The sequence below is a fragment of the Nematolebias whitei genome, chromosome 9 (assembly GCF_014905685.2).
Source record: "Nematolebias whitei isolate Nwh7 chromosome 9, NemWhi1, whole genome shotgun sequence".
Taxonomy (NCBI): domain Eukaryota; kingdom Metazoa; phylum Chordata; class Actinopteri; order Cyprinodontiformes; family Rivulidae; genus Nematolebias; species Nematolebias whitei.
Window position 1 is genome coordinate 21,163,972 of NC_056506.1, and position 15,327 is coordinate 21,179,298.

A 15,327-nucleotide genomic window follows, 5' to 3' on the forward strand; every position below is an offset into this window, starting at 1 on the left:
ATATATATATATATATATATATATATATATATATATATATATATATACATATATATATATACACTAAAATAAACTACTACTTACTACTTGTACTACTATTCCTACATGGCCATTTTTCACTTATCACGGGGCTTCAGGGTACGGATTCCCTGTGATAAACGAGAAACTACTGTATTTCAAAATACTGTAATGTGCAAGGCCTAGAATACAGTCTTACAAGCTGTACACATGTTAATAAGCTATGGTTTACAAAAATAGACCTATCAAAATGCATCTGTACAACTCGTTAATTGTTCGGTTTCAAACAATAAGAATTCAGAGAGACTCCAGTAAATATTATTATTATTATTATTATTATAATTATTATTATATACTATATTATAACAGCTTCTACCCTGAGGCTGACTCATGAATCTCTAACCAAGATAATCACTGGGAAAAATCATATCATGTTGCTGCTGATCTGTTTCATGTTGCTGCTGATCTGTTTCATGTTGCTGCTGATCTGTTTCATGTTGCTGTTCATTCTTACTCATCTGCTCACACAGACTCATGTCCGTGCTGCTTTTCAGCGTATGGTTTTTTATACTTAGTGTACTTACAGTACTCAGTACTTACTAGTGCTTAGTGTTTTTCTAGTTGACGTTTTTCTTAGTTCATATTTTAGAACTTATTACTGTTTTTCTTTTACATTTTATAGTTTTGTTGGATGTAACTGGGACCCTGTGTACATAATTTCGTTCCACCAGATGTACCATATGTGGTGCATATGACAAATAAAGAACCTTGAATCCTTGAATTATATATTTGTTGTCATGGTCAGCGGCCCCCGCTGACCCCCTATTGGCCCCCGTCTCACACTCACTCCCTCCTGCTATTGTTTCAGCCCCTCATGTCTTAGTTTCTCTTCCCTGCTTTGGAATGCCTATCACCCATCTCCAGCTCAAGCCTACTTCTTCAAAGCCATGCCACGCCTCCCTTGTTTTTCACAGCAATCAGCCCTGATTCCACTCACCTGTTCAGCTCTCCTAGTTCACCTGCTCTGCACCCTTTATAAGCTCCATTCTCACTCTCCAACAGTGACAAATTATTATACCTCCCATGGTCCCTGATCCTGAAGCCATCATAGTTCTTGTTTCATGCCACAACCTGGATTATCTTGCCTTGTTTCAACCTCATGCCTGTACCACGGTTTCCTTGCCTTGCCCATCCCTCTTTGTATTTTGACTGCACATCAGACCACGGTAAACAACTCTGCTTTCCCTCCACGATTACAGATTACGACTTGGCTCTGGTTTCTGATCTCTGTTTCCCCGTGTATGACCCCTGCTTCGTTATCTGGACCCTGCTCTTGGACTTACCCCACCACGTACTGCAGCTGCTCTGTCAGTGACGTCATTGCTGACAGGTGACTCTCTCCCTACAGCCTGTGAGGACCTGTTAACACTTCTGATCCTGACTCTAGCAATCAGTTTAATCATTACTTTTGTTTTTTGAAAACTGTGCGTAAGAGGTGTTCAAGTGTAAAATCAGAGTTGTCAGATTTAATCGTTACTTTTTTTTAGTTGTAAACTGTGCGCAACTGGCATTAGTCTTTTCTTCAAGAGCTAAGTAGCGAAGCTACAAGCTAACTACAGCCGACTTGCCTCAGTGTTGCCGTATTCGGAGGCATGCGCAAAACGCTGTGTTCCGTCGAAAGTTGTTCTTTTTTCCATCGAAAGTTAAAGTAAGCTTTGGTCAGCTTTAGAGAAACCTGCTCTCTGATCTGTGAAAAGAACGCTGTGTTGTGCGATTTTACTGTGAGACCCTCTGGTCAAAGCCACAGACTCATTTTGGGTCAGCTCTCCATTAAAGCAGAAGGAGACGCCCACTAGAGGTTTGGAGGATGAAGTGTTTCATTTGCTGCTCTGTTGCTGTTCATTTATTAAATGAGAATAATGGAAACTGTTAAGAGTTAAATTCTTTTGTTTAAAAACTCCCGGGACCTAGTAGTGAAATTTTCTTAATTCAGAATATATTATGGCAAAAGGACAACCTATGCTTTTTTTTTGTGCAAGTTTTATACCAAAAACATATTGTGATATATATCGTTATCGCCACCCTTCACAATACATATCGTGATATGAATTTTATGCCATATCGCACATTCCTAGTATCAATCCCATCACCTTAGTATTGATACAATCTGACACTGACATCAGTATCATATACTGCTGTAGATTCTCAGTCATTTAGAACATGACAAATTCAAAGATCAACGATGAAGCAACTCGACTTCTGTCGCTGAAGATGTGTGAATTTGCAAGATTTAAACTGCACAAAGTTGGTATCAAATATCCATCCATCCATTTTCTTTACCCGTTTGTTCCATTTTGGGTCACGGGGGTCGCCGGTGCCCATGTCCAGCAATCACTGTGCGAGGGGCGGGGTACACTCTGGACGGGTCACAAGTCCATCACAGGGCCACATAGAGACAAACGAGACAAACAACCATTCACTCTCTCACTCACACCTAGGGACAATTTAGAGTTACCAATCAGCCTAACATGCATGTTTTTGGTCTGTAGGAGGAAACCGGAGTACCTTGAGAAAACCCATGCATTCACGGAGAGAACATGCAAATGCCACCCAGAAAGGCCCCTGGACCGGGGTTTGAACCGGGAACCTGCTCGCTGAGAGGCAGCAGCTCTACCAGTTGCGCCACCGTGCTGCCCGGTATCAAATATCAATATTATCAATACTCAGGTCGACCTGCTTACCCCTACCTCACTGACGTAAAAGTCAGATAAAATGCAGCACGACTATTCAAACAACAGTTTCTTTGAAAAACACCGGCTATGTGTTTAATTTAGTACTACATATGAAAAAGTCCTGGGTCTGAGTGAATGTCTAGGTCTTGAAGGCTCTCTATGATTTTGTAACAAATCCTCCATCCATTATCCTAAAGGGATCCATTTTTAGTTGAACATGTTTGCCCAAATATGTTGTAATTTTCCTATTAATTTAAAAATTGCTGTTGGTGATTTGTCAAAACTCATAATTACCGGTACTTCAAAAACATTATATCTTTTGTTATATTTTTCACCCATGGACGTCGCCATTTTTTCACCTGAGCAATGCATGCTGGGTTTATGATGCAGTTAGGTCCCTTCTGTACTGGAATCTACAAAGTAAACACAGGAAGTCTAACATTACTAAGGGTGCAGAAAAAAATAGATTTATTAAAGGATCTAGATTCTTAGTCCTGGCGATTCTGAATCGATTCTAAAGGCCCATAAATCGATTTTAAAATGCATTTAACTTTTTCTTTCCCGCTCCTACTCCCAAGCATACTGCATATCGCATTACGTGTCTGTTCAGCCACCGTAGAATTTGGCCTTGTAGGCCACCGTACAGCAAGCTAGTTAGCCAGCTCCCTAGATCTGAATGGAGACTGCTATCATGGAGCAGAGGATTCAACCTGTTCCTTCGTCATGAAGTCAGTGTAAAGTCATATAGGAGCCTACGGTATTCCAGGGAAGACAGAGCTTAACAAGAGCACGGCTGTTTGCAAGAAGTGTCAAATAAAAATGCGGCACTGTATTTTGGAAATACAACAAATGCGCGGAAGGTAGATGAAAAGAGAAACAGCAGACCAACGAACTCCGCAACAAACTTCCAGCTGATTCCCCAAGCAGGGCTGCAAAGATTTCCCACTCCATCTGCTTTATCACAAAGATCTATGACCAAACAGCTCAGTGGAAGGCGAGGGGAGTACGTTTGGGCAGCACGGTGTTGCAACTGGTAGAGCTGCTGTCTCTCAGTGAACAGGTCCCTGGTTCAAATCCTGGTCCGGGGACCTATCTGGGTGGAGTTTGCATGTTCTCTTCATGCATGTGTTCCAGTTTCCTCCCACAGACCAAAAACATGCATGTTATGCCCCATTTGCATTGCTCCTAATCAGCCCCAACTCTGCACAGCCCTACTCAGCCTGGCTCAGCTCAGCCTGGATTTGCACCTGCACTTTAGAACCGATTCTGGATGCGTGTCCAGAATCCAAGTCCTGCTAATGAGAGTTCTGCACTGAGTTAAAATCAAAGCAGTCTGCTCCTCAGATAAATATTAAATTATTATTTTTATATGTGAATATTTCTGTTCAGTGTCCTGAGACAACTTCTGTTGTGACTTGGTGCTGTATAAATAAACTGGATTCAATTAAATCTGATGAACCAGATTCTACAAAAACATTTATATTTAAATCTAAAAAAAGTTAAGTCTGGTTTCCTGGACATTCAAAAAACAAAACAAACAAACAAAAACAAAAATGTAGAAACGTTTTGTCTTTCATCCGAAAGACTTCTTAAGTCTGAGGAGCTGTATTCAGCTCATAGCTATTTATAAAAGACTGAGCTGAATGCAGCTCCTCAGACTGAAGAAGTCTTTCGGATGAAAGACGAAACGTTTCTACATTTTTGTTTTTGTTTGTTTGTTTTGTTTTTTTGAACGTCCAGAGGAACAAACTTAACTTTTTTGGATTTTTCTACACGGATTATTGAGCATGCATCAGGATATCTATATTTAAAATTCTATTTATTTATTTTTTTCATCATTTGATGTATTTGCACTCATTGTGCTTTTGTTTCTTGTATACAGATTATTTTTTCCTTGCATACAGATTATTTTTAGCTTTGAATTAAAGTTTAGCTTTGATTCAAAGCTTTAATTTAAAGTGTAATGCTTGTTTTGTGATTTGTAAATCTGTGGGTTAGAATAAAGTTGAACCAAAGGCTGTGTCTCTTCTTTAAACATGTTTGAGGGAAATATTCCTGAGATCCAATAATTTTGTCTTTTTATGATTTTTCAGCTGAATTTATTTTAATTAACAGATTATTTAATAAAGTCAAAGGGAAAACAGGATTTCACGATAAAGTCAGCACCGTTTATTTATTTTTAATCTTCACTGACATTTTTTTTAATACATAAAATGTTTTAAAAAAAAAACGTTTCCACCCTCCGTCCCTCCATCCCGGTCCTCCCGCCTGCCAGGGCTCGAACCCGGCCTTTGTGAGCAGGCGAGGCCGGGGCTCGGGGTTCGGCCTCACGGGCTTCAACGGCTCGGCAGCTCGTATGATCCTCCGCAGTGACTCCGCTCGCTCAAATTTTATCGTCGGTCACCAAACACAAAATATGCCTGGACTTCAGAATTAAACACGCCGTTGTCATTATTGTTAAAATCTTTAAAACAGAACCAGCCGCTGCTCCGCATCCAGAGAAATTGCAAATGGCGGCTCAGTGAAAAGTTTCTGAGATCCAGTGACTCCTCCCCCTGACCAATCAGAGTCCTGCATTCACGTTTCAGTCAGGACTCAGCTCGGCTGAGCTCATTCGTTCCCACCAGAGAAGCATGGACGAAAAGAGGTCCTGAATCAGCCTCAAATCAGCTAAAAATACTAGCTAAAGGGCTGGTGCAAAAGGGTTCTTTCTGTGGCGGGCTGTGCAGAGTTGGGGCTTATCAGGAGCAGTGCAAATGAGGCATTAGACTGATTGGTAACTCTAAATTGTCCCTAAGTGTGAGTGAGAGAGTGAATGGTTGTTTGTCTCTCCGTGTCCCTGTGATGGACTGGGGACCTGTCCAGGGTGTACCCCGCCCCTCGCAGTGATTGCTGGACATTGGCACCGGTGACTCCCGTGACCCAAAATGGAAGAAGTGGGTAAAAAATAATGGATAGATGGATGGATGAAGTATGTTATTCCTTCATGTAGCTGTTAGCGATAAAGCAGCACCACAACGTCACCATGAAATAATAAAGTGGGAGAAGCTCTGGTGCTACCAGCTGCAGCTCAAAGGTAACTGTTTTTTCTCATATTATACTAAAACTTACATAGACAAGTTATACAAAAAACTTAATGTAATTTGTCTTTTTAACAGGTTGAATAGAGGCCAGATGAGACACATCGCCTGGAACCAGTTATAAATGATACATTTAGATGGTTTATAAAGTGCATACAGTTCAGAAGAGTTTTTGTGCAGATTTGCACAGGTTTTGAAATTTTGTTAAAGATTTACCAAATATGACTCAATATGACTGTCAAGTCTGTATATTTCATATTAGGTTAAGTTTTGAAAATATAGCAAATGTTAGTGCAATATGGTTTAAAAAAAACTGGACAGAGCTAGCACTACAGGACCGAGCGTATGTAATTTACCCAGAATGCAATGCAGTGTAAAAAACATGGTGACGTCCGTGTGGCAATATTTTATTTAAATATATATAAAACTAAACAGCCTACAATGGTTTTACTGTATTATTTTTACATCTAAAATAAACATTTCTCAAATAAAGTCTGTTGTTACAACTAATCATGGATCCCTTTTACCTGCTTCTTCTTTTTCCGGTCATGGGGGTCACTGGTACCCATCTCCAGTGGTCATTGTACAAGAGGCAGGGGTGCACCCTGAACAGGTCGCACGTGCATCACAGAGCTACAAAGAGACAAAGCCCCATTCCAAGGGCGTCAGAAGCATCCGTAATGTGGGGGGGACACAATGATGTGTGTAGGTGTGTGTGTGCACGCATGCACGTGTGTGTGCACGTAAAAAAAGGTCTTCACTAGTGAACAAAAAAGCAGCATTTCACCTAGATTTCCTTTAATTCCACTCACTTAAAGCAAGTTTCTCACCAAGTTTGTGTAAATTCATCTGTGGATTTTAAAGACATTTTAACTTTAGTACACTTTAATACAGAGCGTCAGATCAGCACTATTTGTCTTTATAGAGAAATAAAAAACATCACCACTGGACTGTTTTTTACTTGTGTTCAACACGACTCATCTAAATGATGTTTCTCATGAAGCTTTGAGGACAATAAGGTGTGGGGTTTTAAAGACATTTCAACTTTAATGCACCTGAACACACCACGTCTCTTCCACCTGCAGCCTCACAGTTACTGCTAAGCTAACATGCTACAGACGTAGCTCCTCTCAAGCATCCTCCTAACATGAATACATGTTTATGATCAACCCCCTGGTCAACAACTGCCCACACTAAGCTGCTAAACTGGCGTGCGAGGAACACAGATACCACCACCTCCTTCACCTGTGCGCGTTTTCTGCCGAGGGACGGTGGAGAGTTGGAGGTCACCAGGAAAACCTGGAGTGGAGTTTTAGTGGCTTGAATATTCTCCTATTAATCAAGTGGAATGGATTTGTTCACGAAGAAAGAGAAACTGCACCGCCTGAACTAATGTTTTATAGTAAAAGTGGGGGTGGTCCAAATGAACGTTTTTTTAATGTGGGGGGGAATTGTCCCCTTCACTTATAATGGTTGCAACGCCTATGCCCCATTCACACTCTCATTCACACTTAGGCACAACTTAGAATTACCAATAAACATAACGTGTGTATGTTTTTGGTTTATGGAAGGAAACCGGAGTATCCAGAGAAAAACATGCATGCATGATAAGAACATACAAACTTCACCCCGGCTGAGATTCAGTCCAGCAGCCAATCTCTCTGCGGCGACAGCTCTACCAATTGCACCGTGCCACCCCTAACAAAACCTAAAACCATTCAACCTTAACATCACAGTCAGTTTTGCAACAAACTTTGATAATGACGTTATGATTTTCTGTTCCCCCTCCCCACTTCCACCCCCCCACTTCCACCCCCAAGCTGCAACAGAGGTGCTACAGCTAGCAGCTGCAGTGGATATTTGTGTTCACAAATACTCACAGAATTGGTAAATATAAATAACCATGTAATGAAAACTTGATAGTAGTGGTGCAAAATCAAATAAGCAGTGTTTGCATAAACTGCAATCATTGATTTTAAGATTGGAGTTGGTTCAATAATCAGTCTGTAAGATTTAAACTTTATTCCTCTAAACAGAGGCCATTCAAAAAACTATCAACTACTGTAAGATATTGTTTATAATTTCTCCATAGAACCCAACCTCAAAACGGGCAAAATATTCCTTCATGACAATAAAAATATTTACAAAACTTGGACTAGGAAGGAGCTTTTGGCAATCATGTCTCACTACACTTTACAACACATTATAGAAAATTGTTTTTAAAAAAAATCTCTGCTCCATGGGCAAACATTCATGTGGGCTAACCCAAAGGAATGCATAAATAAACATTCCAGAGATATTCAGTGAGACGTACAGTAGCTATGTTTGATAGGTCCAGAAAAAGCTCCACAAATAAAAACACAATCTGAAAACAAGAAATATAACATTTTCTGTGAAATTACTGATTGAATGCCGAGTACTAAATTTGCAGAACAAGATGAAACTAAAGCTAAAAAGCTAAAAGCCAAAACAAAAAATGAAAGCTAAAAGAAGCACAATGATGATAACAAAAATAGCAGATTGCTAACTAATTTGTTCAAAGTAGCATAGGCTAGCTGAAAGTAAAAAATATTAAATGACCAGTTACAAGCCAAAAGTTGCAAAAGCCCAACTAAAACAAAAGGTTGACTAAAAGCAAAAAAGTATCCAAAAGCTAGCTAAAAGCTACAAAGTAACAGCTTAAAGCAAAAAAAAAAAAAAAAAAAAAAAAAAATGCTAGGTAGCAGCTAAAGTAGCAAAAATCCACAAGATTTTTTTTACCTGTTAAGTGGCTTAGCATTACCCAAACTAATGTTTTGGTTAGCGGAATATGATAAAAACTAAAAGTAGCAGAACAGTAGCTAAAAGATACAAGTAACAAAAAGCTACCTAAAAGCTAAAAGTAGCAGAACAATAGCAAGAAAGTCATCGTAAAAAATAAAAATAAAAAACTGAGTCAAAATGCTAAAGTAAATTTCAAAGAGAGCAATGTTTTTGAAGACACTTTTAGAGATCTCAACACATTTATGTGAGGAAAACATTTGTAAATAATGTAAAAAAAAAAAAATCAAAAAATTACAAGTTACAAAAATACAAAAGTAGTAGCACCCATCTGAATGAGCTGAATGTTTTGATAAACAAGCAACTAAAATATCACAGACTGTGCAGATATTCAGTGGTTAGACTGCAAAAAATGTAGAAAAATATAAAAAGAGGAAAACAAGTTCCCTGAGTTTGGCGCACTATTATTGTCTTACCCTCTTAAAGACACAAAGCATGTCAGACTGATGTATATGACGACAACACTATATACCTCCTCTTTACAAAATGGTGCAGCCCGCCACATGTTCAGTTATTTTACTCAGGGTTGCATCATGTAGACTCTGTGAAGTGCTGCAAGCGTTGCATATTAGAACATATACCGGTAGTCAGTAAAGATATTTCTCAAACTGCACAACCATTTGCAAATTGAAGATATTTATTTTCCCATAGTATGTTAACACTGTAGTGGTAGTCTATTCATTAATGAGTCTACAGTGGATTTGTTATCACCAAACACAGACTGTTGACTTTCACATGTCAAACACACAGAGGACAGAAGACAGAAACAGCCAGAGAGGGGGGAAATGAGCAAAGATTCAACAATGTGTCCTAATCCTTACAGAGAATACAGTGTGTGTGTGTGTGTGTGTGTGTGTCTGCAGCTGTGTGCCTGTGTGTGTGTGTGCAGAGTGGGGATGGGGGAATTACTGTATAATGGCTGGTTTACTTTCACATCAAGCTCTTTCTAGAACTGCTGTAATATTAGAAAATTGTGGGTTAAAAAAAGCCTTATGAACAGAGCTGTTGGCTAAACTGTTTGTATACACAGTCCTACAGGAAATACTATAAAACTACTATAATTTATCATCTAAAGCTCAACGCACATATGAATAACAGAAAAATTGAGGAAAAATAGTCCATGCATTGTTGCTTTAACAGTTAGCCAAACAGAGGAATATTCATGTTTGTTCTAAAAATTGATGTTTTTTTAATCTGTGGGGAGGGATGTACCATCCTGACTGCGGCACCACAACAAAGAGACACGAATCCACGGACCTCTGCATGAGACACAGACCCCCCCCCCCCACTCCCCCCTCCTCCTCACACGCCCACTATCTTCTTACATTATGAGAACAACAAATGTCCGAACAACACATAACAAGCTAAATATAGGCTCGTGTTTATAATGCCAGTGCACCGCGACACCTAAATCACGTTCTAACTATGGCTCCGAATGGCATCCTTCATTTGTAGAGGCACGAGAGAGGATGGCGCAGCGCGAGAGCACAGGAAAACAACGTCAGCGACGCGATGACACGTCTCAAAGCTGAATTAAATCTTAAAATTAGACACTCACCGTTCGTATGGGTCCCGTTTGTGTCGCTTTTTGTGTTTATATTGGGGGTGTGTGTGTGTATGTGTGTGTGTGTTTGTGACTAGCGTGTGATGGGGGAAAATATCTCCACCTTTCGCTGCTTCCAGAGCAGACTGGTGTCAGGACACGGACACGCCCCTTTTCGAACCAGCTCAGCCAATCAGGAGACGGGAGCAACAAGAATGGAGTTCTCCGAGTCCGCAGGCAGGCTGCTGATGCGTTCACGTAACCTCCGTCAAAAAGAGATTTGATTTAATGAAAGTGAAACAAGAGTCTAAGAAATGCAAGCTGAAGTAAGAGCATTTAGAATCCTGGGAGTTCAAGGATGAAATAAAATGAGATAATTCTACAAACATTCAGTAAATAAATATTTGTATACGAAACTAAAAGGGACAGTCTGGTCATTTTTCAAGTGATGTTCTGTCAAATAGTTATTCACCTTATGAGCCATGACATCTGTCAAAGAGCATAGTGGAGTATGAAGCCTCCAGGCTAAGCTAAAGATATGCCAAATCAGAGCCTTAAAAACAATCAGGTTTTTAAAACAACTATTTCTCAAAAACAACACATTGGGGAAAGAAAATCTCAGTGTTTCCCCTACCATTTTCCAAGGAGTGCGCCCTGCCAAGGCCAGTAATGTATGAGAAACACCGAAGTTACGTTGTTTGTTTAGTATGCCACTGCTTTCTCAACCAAAGTAATATATGTGTGACCACACATTTGTGCTGAGTAAAGTGTTGCAGGCCAATGGTGCTGAGGCTATGCATGAATCAGAAATATGACTACATGCATGCACTAATAGGTGGACTGACACATTCAGCTGCCCCTGCATCAATTGCAAATACACAATATTATTAAGGAAGACAGATAAACTGTCTCTGCTTCCTGCCAATGTTCAAAATTGAAGCCACAATGTTCGGGGTTTTGGGGCACTGCCATTTGGAGCCAGTTTGTCCATTAGCTTCATGGGCTGTACTCTCTATACAACAGCCTTGGTCTACACTCTCCCAACTGGCTAACAGGCTGTAATACTCTCAATCATAGCGTAGCATGACCCTTTTCTTTAAGCCTTAAATAACTAAATAAAACTACATGTATAAACATAATAATAATGTGTTATGTATTGTCATCATTGTATGTTCCCATACAATGGCGAAATTGACTCTCTGCATTTAACCCATCCACCCCCGGGTGGAGCGGTGAGCAGCTGTTGGGGGCACCTGGGAGGCAAGTGGGGATAGGGTGTCCTGCTCAGAGACACCACAAGACGTGCAATGACTTGGGATTGAGCCTGGGACTTTTGGGTCCTAGGTCAGCTGCCCTGACTCTACCCCATCTCATTCCCCTATAACATATAGAACATATAGAAGTGAGGTAAGATTACATATATCAATAAAAATAATCTGAAATGAATTATCTGACGTGTTAGCAAAGTACTTTTAGTCAGGAAAATGTCCCACCTGTTTACGTGGAGGGGTAGGACTTAAAATAGTACTACATCCAGCCTAGTGCTTGTCAATTGCGGCTTCAGCTTCAGCCTTCCGGTCATGTGTCTACTTATATTATTCACTTGATGCTCAGAGCACGCATATTTTACATTCCTATAGTACTATCAATTTTTATTGGTTGAAAAAGTCTGTGTCATGCAAAAGTGCTGCATGGCACAGACTATTAGTTGCTAGTTTATTAGTGAATTAGTGTTGTTTTTGAGACAGACTCTAAGGAAGACTTTTGTCTCTTTCTTAATACTTCATGCTCTATGACTGATGTCGGGTACTGATGAGGTACTTAATATAGACAGCTATTTGAAAGAAGATCACTTCAAAAATAACCAGACTAGCCATTGAAGAAGGTTCTGAAATTAATCTGTGTACATGAGATTCCTCATGCTGACCACAGTCTGCATCACATGGCAACACTGACCCAGAGTGAGCGCAGCATCTTCCTCTGTGATCATATACAGAATCAAAGGAAGTGGTGATGGAAGCCGAGGGTAAGTTTGGGTCAGGGAGTTACAAACTGGCCCCAGACCAAAATTCTAGAAAAAGCATATAAATAAAATCTCCTAAAGTCCTTTAACACCCACATCTGCCTCCACAGTCATTTGTCCTCATCTACCCCACTCTGGGTCCTTGATCAAGGCCATTAACCCCCACCATCTGCTCCCCTAAGCACCCTAGATAGCAGTTCTCTGCTCCACACAGAGGGCTGTGGTAGCTCGGTGGTTGCCTCAGGAAGGACATCCAGGGTATACAAATGTCAAGTCTTCATGTGAGTTAGTTCGCTGTGGAAACACCTGAAGAAGGGAGCAGTTGAAAGAAAATAATAAAATCAACCTCAAAGTCTAACTGTAAGACTAATGTGCACGTAACTCCACTCCAGTCAGTTTGATTCTTCATACAGTGATGACTGGACAGTTGTCTCTATGACTGGAGGACAGGCGGGCTGCTGTGGAGGCAGAGGTTTCTATTGGATTATCAGGGATTATAGCTCCCATTTGATTTGGGTTTATCTATAATCTCTGAAAAAGCCCCATACTGTGTACTGTAAACAAGCACTGAATCAGACTCTTGTCTTTGGAATTCCATTCATTGCAGGCTTCCCCCTTTAAACAGACTTGGGTCTGACTTGTAATCTTTTCACAGGTTCATGCTTCATCAGAATATGTCTTGTCAAATGTTAGGATTGTCCCGTTTGCTCTGAATGCCCTCGAAATTAACTTCTTTGTCTAAAAACCACCAAACTAAACTATGTGTGTCTTTTTGACACCTGCTGAATCTGCTCTTAATGTCTCGAGCGAGTGGTGTGTGACTGTGTCTTCATTTAGAGATGGTTTCTTTTCACTGAAAGTCTGAGTCACAGTCCGTCCTGTCCTCGATTCATCCTCCCATCCTCTGTTCCCTCCTTCCCTTCTCTCCTAGTCTGATTGAGATTATGTAATGTCCCTGCCAGCCCCAATGATGTCTCCCTCCCTTTACCCTTCATCAGCATCTCTGTTTCTGTCAAATCAACACTCATTCTGCTACACAGTCTGCTTTTGCTGTATCATTCGTCCATCTCACTCCAGTATTTCCTGGAACCTAATGAAATGGTTTACCATCAAACCATTCAGACCTAATGCAACAAATGTTGTTTTCCTGGTAGTTTAAATGTCATGCAACGTGATTGTTGTATCCACATTTCAAACCAACACAATTTTAAGAGCTGGCACCACATCCAAATAAAAGTAAATGGAGCTCAAAGAACTGGTAACCAGTTATGGAGTGCCGTTTGTAAAGTTGCACAGTCAAAAATTAACAAATAATTTTGGTTTAATTAGCTTTTAATAAGAAAAGAAAACAGTTTCAAAGTCATGTTTTCACCATGTTATTATTTATAAATGTCATAGTTCCAAACTAAGTATTTAATTTACAAGATAAATATTTAGTTTACAAACTAAAAACTTAACTAGCAAGTTAAATATTGAGGTAGTAAACTAAATATTTAGGTGTAAATTGAATATTTAATTTATACCTAAATATTTAGTTTACAAACTAAAAACTTAACTAGCAAGTTAAATACTGAGGTAGTAAACTAAATATTTAGGTGTAAATTAAATATTTAATTTATACCTAAATATTTAGTTTGTTTACTAACAAAATATTTAACTTGCAAGTTAAGTATTTAGCTTGTAAACTAAATATTTATCTTGTAAATTAAATATTTAGTTGGGAACTATGACATTTATAAGTGTATGAATAACATGGTGAAAATATCCATCCATCCATTATCTTTACCCGTTTATTCCATTTTGGGTCACGGGGGTCGCTGGTGCCCATGTCCAGCAATCACTGTGCGAGGGGCGGGGTACACCCTGGACGGGTCGCAAGTCCATCACAGGGCATGGTGAAAATATGACTTTGAAAAAAAAAATTTCTTTCTTATTAAAAGTTAAATAAACCAAAATACTGAAGTTAATTTTTGACTGTGCAACTTTACAAACGGCACCCCATAACCAGTATTATATTGGGCCTTAATTAAAGGAGGGTCAAGCATTCATTGAAAGGATACATATCCTCCTTCAGCTTTCATGCCAGAGTTTTAAACTATCTTATGTTTGTATGAAGTGTTAGTCCACAGAGTGTGTTGAGATTGACTCTCAGCCAGGGGCGATTCTAGAATCTGACTTTAAGGGGTGCTTAGCCCTGTAATGGCTCTTGGCTTGAACAATGTGGTGGCCATTGGCATCAGAAGTATTATGTGGGAGGGGTACACACTGGTGGTGGTGGTGGTGGGGGGGTCTAGGGGTCCTCCCCAAGAAAAATTTTAATAAACTAGATGCCATGTCCTGCATTCTGGTGTATTTGAACAGCTTGTTAAACATCTGTGTTTACCTACACAAGTAAACACTTGATTCAATAACTATTTTAGAGAGCTCGGCACAACAAGAAGTAACGCTAAGCTAGCAGCATGTAACACGGACGTGCTAGCTAAGATGCTACAGACGTAGCATTATGTCTTAATGTAAAGCTCTGATTTACATTACACAACCTAATAAACACTTTGTACAAAATCATTTCAGTTTTAACTGATCATAACAAACAAATACTAAACACATGTAACCAGAAGTTGCAACATAGCTAAATACAAATAACACAAAACAAAATACAACTAGCTTTAAGCATTAACCTTTAATTTAACCATGAAGCATACAATGTAATTATGACAGAAAATGGAGGATTTACCTGCAGTTACCTTCGTACAGATGAACATGCTGTACTTTCTGTTTATAACTGTTGTATTCAGATGCTCATGAGGTCGGCCGCAGGGCTTTATTCATCTTTTAAATTTTTCCAGACTTTGTTTAGTTTTGGAAATAGAATAAACTGTATTGCACACTAAAACAGGACAATTCAACAGATCTGCTCAGGGAACCACAGTTACTGAAAGCCAGCAGCTCAGGGGCCGAACATAAAGTCATTACGTAAATAAACCAAGTATTACAATGAGTTTGTTTATTTTGTTGCATTGAATCGTAAATGCAATAAACAGAGACCAAAACCCAGAACCGCCTAAAAAATAGTATATATATATATATATATATATATATATATATATATAT

General features: G+C 39.5%; 1 protein-coding gene across 1 annotated transcript in view; it reads right to left on the reverse strand.

Moving 5' to 3' along the window:
- LOC119415002 (microtubule-associated protein 4) overlaps window positions 1–10,343 on the reverse strand; it is a gene marked incomplete in the record, with an annotated part of 124,149 nt that extends 113,806 nt beyond the window's left edge. The window contains 1 exon segment of the mRNA XM_037682125.1: window positions 10,209–10,343.
- Between the last annotated feature and the right edge of the window lie 4,984 nt (window positions 10,344–15,327).